Here is a 7,515-nt window from a genome sequence, read left to right as displayed (position 1 = left end):
CGCGCGGGATTGTCTGCTTGCGCCCGGGCACGGAGCGGCGGGACAGCCTGGGGTCGCCGCCCGCGCGAGCCTGCCTTACTGGAAATCCCGCCCGGTGGAAGCATTCGCGGAGGAAGGGGTCTTCCGGTTAGCTGAGCAGTAGCCGAGATCCCCCGCGCTGACAGAAGGCACGCGGGGACCTGGGCCTCCTGCTCGGCCTCGGGGCTGGGAGACAGCACCCTTCCCCTGGGGAGCTGATGTGGCGGGTGTGGCCGGACCAAGGCCTGGCCGGGGTGGACGACGTGACCCCCGGGTCCCCTGCAGCAAAGCCCGCGCAGGGTGTTAAGTTGGACCCCGAGCCCCTGAGGGCAGTCGCAGCCCCGGCTAGGGGAATGGGCGCCCGAGGCGGCGCGGGTACAGGGTAGCGCCCACGAATGCTGCTCCTCGGCCCTCGGCTCCCGGCTCCCCAGCACAGTATTTCCGGCCCCTCCGACCCTCCCTCTTGCCGCTCCAGGCTCGCAGATCCCTGCAGGGGCCTGGAACAGAGCTCGCCGGGAAACCCTGTGTGCCGAGTACGCACTCAAGATGAGCAGACGGTTTACCCCTATAGCGAAGCTGCTAGCAGCCATTTTCGGAGCATTTGATAAGTGAAAACAGTAAGTTGCCTTTTGCAAGAACGTCCTCTGCTGGGTCCTATGGCGAGGGCCTCTCAGGGAACCCGCGTGCAGCCCAGGCTTGCCTCCCCGCCGGGCTTGGTTAAAGCGTGCTGAGTCTCCCTGCTGGGCCCACGCGACCCACCCCCAGCGGACTGCGAGAATTAATGAATTCCTGGCTGGATGAAGATGCTGCACATCCTTCGCCTTCAGCCAAAAAACGTTCTCCAAGGCTTGAGGCGTCTAGAGCCCCTTGGAGGAGGTGCCAGTCTATAGAATCAGGACACCCGCTCACAAGCAGCTGTGGCACAAATTAAAGGAGTAGGCAACTGGGGCGTGTGAAGAGGCAATCAGACCAGGCTGCTGGAAAGACGCGGCAGCTTCAATGAGGAAAGTGACCAGTAGTGTTCCAGTGCCCTAGGCGGGGGGGGGAAGAGGGGAGGGGATTGAGAAAGAAAGGAGCTTATGGTGGCAGAGGGGGTGTGAACAGAGTGGCCTGGCCCCTGTAGGGGCTTAGGTCTGATTGACAATGTGAGGAGGAGTTCCCGGACCCCTTGAGGTCCTGAAGAGTAGAAGACCAATGCTAAAACTCTCCCCAGGCCCATGACCTGCTCCACGACTGACTGGGGACTCTGGGCTCCCAACCAGGCCATCCCCACCCCCACATAAAGGCCCAGCCCACTTCTGAAGAGGATGCAGCAGGGAAAGCCACTGAATCACCCACCAGTGCAGTGAGGCAGAATTTGGGAGGACAGAACCTCAGGGAGGCAGGACAGGACCTCAGGAAGGAAGGACAGGACCGCAGGAAGAAAGGACAGGGCCTTAGGAAGGCAGGCAGGACCAGGTGGCTCTTCTAGAAGACACGGCTTCAGAAACCTCATGAGCTAGGAAGAGATGTCTGCCCAAGGTCAGTAAAGCCCAGGTGTGACGCTTGGACCAAATGTGTACCTCCCCTCTAGCACCTCCCTGTCAAGCCCCCTTTCACAACCTTCAGCCTGAGGAGAGTTCCCCCTGCCCCACCTGCTCTGGGTCCCTTCTGGGGCTCCCCTAGGTGCTACTTTCAGATTAATCACCTGACTGCCCTTCGAGTCACTTACTGGCTGTGTGACCCTAGGCAAGAAGCCTAACCTCTCAGCTTCAACTTCAGAGGGTTGTTGTGATTTTAAAAATGAGACACATACAAGTAAGCACTCAGAAAACAGTGAAGGAATCAGGTAGGACACGGAAGCCCCTGCCCACTGCAGCCCTAAGGGAAGAGCTGAGCAAAGGCAGCCTGTCCTACCAAGCTTAGCACACCACCTTAGAGCCACACTGCCAGCCCCGCCTCCACCCCTTCTGCCGCAGCTGATTGGGCTGGGGTTAGGCACCTGACCCAAGAGCGGCCAATCAGGTCCTCTCTTGCAAACTAAGGCATCCAGGTCAAGTCTAAAAGTTTTCTTTTGGGAGAATGACCCTTCTCTTTCTCCTCTCAGTACACAAGCTTTAATGGAGCTGACTCTCCCTGATTCCAGGACCGTCCTTGGGGTGACCCTGGCTCGGCCTGACCAATCAGAGTACTGCACTCCCCTGGCTATAGAGATGGACCAGTGAGACCTACCCAGACTTCCTAGGTGTATTGAAATAAAGATTTTGGCGAACAATGAAGCCAACCCACAAAAGAGAGACAGTAACCCAGGTCCTGGAGACATCTTGCTCCAGGATCTAGCCCTGCCTTTAACTACCCCCTGTGCTTTCCAGCTCTCTGAAATGAAAAATTCCCTTTTTTGCTTAGTGCAGTTTGGATTAGGTTTTCTTCAAGGTCTTAGCTCAGTTCCTCTCCTCCATTCAAGCAGAGCAATGTACAACCTCCAGGAAAGAAAAGATTTTTCTTTCATGTTTAATACTGGAATGGGTGACCCGTGTAAGTATATGTTGTCTTCAATTTCTTTAATCAGTGTCTTATTTTCCAAATATAGGTCTTTTAGCTCCTTAGTTAGATTTATTCATAGGTATTGTGTTCTTTTTGATGTTTCTCTGATAGTTCATTGTTAGTATATAGAAATTCAAGAGATTTCTGTATATTGATTTTGTATCCTACAACTTTACTGAACTCATTGACGAGCTGTAGTTTTTTGGTGGCATCTTGAGGATTTTCTATGTACAGCATCATGTCATCTGCACACAATGACAGTTTTACTTCTTCCATTCCAATTTGGATTCCTTTTATTTCTTTTTCTTACCTGACTGCTGTGGCCAGGACTTCCTCAATATGATTTCTTAATACTTTCTTTGTCAAGTAACCAGTGCTTGAAGATGAGATCTATTGAAAGTAGAAATGGAAGATGGAAGATATGTATATATATAATATTTTTTAAAAATATTCTGCTTGACTGGCAGACACAGGATTAGGGGGGCAGGGGGTGAAGGGGAAGCTGGGATGAAGTGAGAGTAGCATAGACATATATACACTACCAACTGTAAAATAGCCAGTGGGAAGTTGCTGTGTAATAAAGGGAGATCAACACAATGATGGGTGATGCCTTAGAGGGCCAGGACAGGGAGGGTGGAGGGGGGTCGTGGGAGGGAGGGAATATGGGGATATGTGTATAAATATAGCTGATTGACTTTGGTGTACCTCATAAGCTGGTACAAGAGTGTAAAGCAATTATATGCCAATAAAGAGATTTTTTAAAAAAGGTAGAAAAAAATATTCTGCTTGTAACCTGCATCAATGAATTGGATTATAAAGCTGAATTGCCCCATAAAACTTAAACTTCCCAACCATTTTCAGACTAGAGACTGGGTAGGAGGAGTCAAGATTCAGGATTTGTGGATCAAGAATCCCAGTCCATACTCCCCACAGTGTGCCCTGTCACTCATTATCCAGGAAAGGTCTGACCAGGCCTCCAGTTTCCAAGTGACACGGAGAGCAGAAATCAATTGGAAAAACAAGATGGAAACCATCCCAAGATAAGAACAATAAAACTTTTTCTCCTGCATATCCAAAAACATGAGGATTTTCTATGCATATCTAAAATAGTTCCAAGAAGTTCCAATATCATAGCCATGGTGTTGTTGTTGTTGTTTTTAAGTTATATATACACTCAAAGACAGAAATATTAGAAAGAACTGCATTAAGTACTAGTGAAAGCTGTGTTTCAATTTATGGGACTATGAGGGATTTTTTCCCCCTTTGGCTTTTTCTGTATTTCCCAGATATTCTTTAATGAAGATATAATACCTTTACTATAAAAAACTTTTTTTCATTTCTAACAAAGCCAAATGAGGTTAAGAGAGATTGCACAAAGTGATATAATCCGGGATAGCAATTAGGCAGTATGTAATACAAATCATAAACCTGCTCCCTGTGACCTGTTCCTGGGAACCTACACTAAGGCAATACTCCCAAGTATGGGGAGCGCTAGCTTCAGAAAGATGTGTAGCAGCCCAGAATGCAACACAGGCTGGTGTCCAGTGTGAGCAAACTGAAGTACATCCCGTAAGTGGAGCACTCATGGCCTTAAGAAGGCTACGAAGACTTCCTTTGGGGAAATGTTTCTGTTATGGTGCTCATTGAAGCCAATTATATTTCAGTATGACTGCAACCACAACTGAAAAAACTTAAAAATAGTAGACAGAATAATGACCTCCCCAAGAGGTCCTTGCCCTCATCACACAAGCCTTGCATGTCAGAAGGAACTTGACAGATGTGATTATGTTAAGGACCTTGAGGTGGATAGATTAACCTGGATTGTCCAATGGGCCCAATGTAATCACAAGCATCTTTATGAGCGCCTCAGAGTGAAGGAAGCTGACATAACAACAGAAGCAGAGATCAGAGAGAAAGAGAGAGAAGCCAGAAGATACTGCACGGCGGGCGTTTAAAGATGTAAGAAGGGGCCATGAGCCACATGATGCAGGCAGCCTAGAGAAGCTGGAAAAGGCAAGGAAATGGATTCTCCTCTAGAATCCTCAGAAGGGACCAGCCCTGCCAATACCTTAGCTTTAGGCCAGTGAGACTGATTTTGGATTTCTGACCTCTAGAAATGTAAAATAATAAATCTAAATTGTTTTAAGTCACTAAATCTGAGGTAGTTTGTTATGACAGCAATAGGAAAGTAATACATGAACCTTTGGAAGACAGTATTAAAAATGGTTTGTTAGAGTGTCCTCAGCTTGGGCTGCTATATATAACAGAAGACTGAGTGGCTTAAACAAGAGCCGTTTATTCCTCGCAGTTCTGGAGGCTGGAAGTCTGGTGCCACCCCAAAAGGGAGTGGGAGCCCTCTTCCTGGTTATGCGCCCACATGGTCTTCCTTGGTGTGTGCAGGCAGAGAGGTGGCATCCTGCGTCTCCTTTCCTTTTTATAAGGGCATTAATCCCACTGTGAGGGCCCCACCCTCAAGACCTAATCTAGCTCTAAGTACCTCCCAAAGGCCCCACCTCCTAAGACCTTCCCATTGGTGGTGCCGGTTTCAACAATGGAATTGAGGGGACGGGGTAGGGGAGGTATCGTGTGGTCCATGATAAATGGCAAGGCCCAAGTGGCTTTTTTCTTTTACATTCTCTACTTTCCAACTTTTAAATAATGTGGTACACATCTTAAAATCAAACAATCACGAAAAGAGGCAGGGACTTTGGCTATATAAAACCAACTGCATATGGAGGGTGGGAGGGCGGCTGGAGAGAAAGAGGGGATATGGGGATGTATGTATATATATAGCTGATTCACTTTGCTGTACAGCAGAAACTAACACAACATTGTAAAGCAATTATACTCCAATAAAGACCTGGAAAAAAACAAACAAACAAAAAACACTGCAGTTTGGAGCACAGACCTTCCCATCATTGTGCAGCCAACCCAGGCCTCGGTCCAGGCCCGGCACCTGTACTTGTCAGGTCCCCTAAAAAGGCCATCAGTGTGTGTGCCTGTGCACACGGGTGTGAGTTGTGAGGGTGGTAAGCAGAACTGCGCTGGGCTGCAGTCCTGCCGGAGACCTCTGAGCTGAGAGAAGCAGGGGTGTCTCCTTCGCGTGGCATGGGCTGGCTCCTGAGAGAGACCAAGAAAACCAGGGGGAAATTCAGCCAGGATCCCCTTTTATTGCAAGGGGACAGGGAACCCCTTTCCCAGACCTTACCAGTAAGTGGACACATGCGCTTTTCCCTAAAGGCAGAAATGGAGCTGCCTGTTCGCCATGACTTGCCTTCGTTGCCCAAGGATCTGGGGTTTGATGAAGAATTTCCCAATTTCTACATCATAAGACTCCACTACCAGGCACAACTGGTTTTGTTTTGTTTTTTAATTTCAATGGTGGGTGAGGTCAAATGGTTTTGTATCTGGTACCAACCTGGTAGGGGTGCTGGCTTCTAGGCACTGTCTGTCCAAGCCTGCCATGTAGGGTGGAGTGGTTTACACACTGCACAAGCACAGGCCGGGGGGATGTGTGAGGCTGAAATTCGGCCTATTCACAGCTCATGGAGACTTGGGTCCCAACAAGACTGTGTCGGCCACAAGGAAAGGACTATTTCTGCTGCTGGACACCTTTTCACCATCAGCCTGGAGGCATCAGCTGGCAGCGGAGGCCCGTGCGTCCTTCTGCCAGGCACTGTCTCCTGCCGTTTTTTCCCACAGCTGCAGCCTTCTCGTTCTCCGGGCCTCAGCTTCAATGGGACCTCGTCAGAGCGGCCTCTTCCCACCCACGATCTAAGGCAGGTTCCTTCCAGCCCTCTGCTCTTACTCGGAGTTCAGCCCTTGTTCCCTCTGTCGCATGCAGCACCCTTTAAAAGGACTTCATAGTTGGTTTGCTCTTTGTTATCTGTCTCCCCGGCTGGCGTGTGTGCTGATCACGTTGCAGGTATTCAGTACGTGGTGAGTAAATAAATGACTGAATACATGACGAGGGACACACAGCATAGAGAAAGGGGACTGACTTGGAGTCACCACCCCTCTTTGCAGGTTGCACACGTGGCAATAGCTGTTTTCTGCCCTAATGGCCGGACATCTAGGAATCCTGCTCCATGTGAACCCTCCGAGAAGAATGGACCCACAGCCTTGGTGTGGGCTGGGACGGTTTCATCTGCCCATGTAGTTAAGAATGTAACCTCACCCAAAGGAAGGTCTGGCCTTTGCCCTAGACTTCTGGGAAGAAAATCTCTAAGCCCTTGCAGTGTCATGCCAGATAGGAGTGTCTTTATTTAGGGCAAGGGCTGGCCACACAGGATAAACTAACAATGTGATTTAGGGCGGGGACTGGTCACACAGGATAAGCTAACAGTGTGATTTAGGGTCGGGGCATTGACTCACATGGTATCAACTGGTATCAGCTGCACCTCCAGGGGGACTGGAGGCTGCTGTCAGCTATGTGGATAGTCGACTTCAGAGCCCCAGTGGATCTCTGGACGCCAAGGCTTGGGTGAACTTCCCCGGTTGGCGATATTCTGTGTGTGTCGTCACACATCATTTAACGTGTCTGTGAGTCCACTGGGAGAGGACAGCTGGAAGCTCCATGTTTGGAGCCCTCCTGGACTCTGCCCTATGCTTCTCATCTTTTGGCTGATCTTAATCTGTACTCTTTCCCTGTAACAAACCAGAAGATTGAGTATAACAGCCCTCAGTGAGTTCTGCAAGTCCTTCTAGTGAATTATCAAATGTAAGGATGGTCTTGGAGACCCCAAACTTGCAAATGGTGTCAGCAGTGGGGGTTGTCCTGCAGACTGTGCTCGCTCTAACATTACACTGCCCTGAACACCCCTCCCCACACACACACACACGTGTGTACACACACACACACACACACACACTCTGCCTGAGGACTGGCTTCTCCTGGTTTCTCCTGGCTGACTGAGGTCTGCTGTCAGACCAGGCATCTGTCCTGGCTGGGACCACACTGCCTACTGGTTTTTA

This window comes from Hippopotamus amphibius, chromosome 1 (assembly GCF_030028045.1).
Source record: "Hippopotamus amphibius kiboko isolate mHipAmp2 chromosome 1, mHipAmp2.hap2, whole genome shotgun sequence".
Classification (NCBI taxonomy): Eukaryota; Metazoa; Chordata; class Mammalia; order Artiodactyla; family Hippopotamidae; genus Hippopotamus; species Hippopotamus amphibius.
This window is presented reverse-complemented; position numbering follows the sequence as displayed.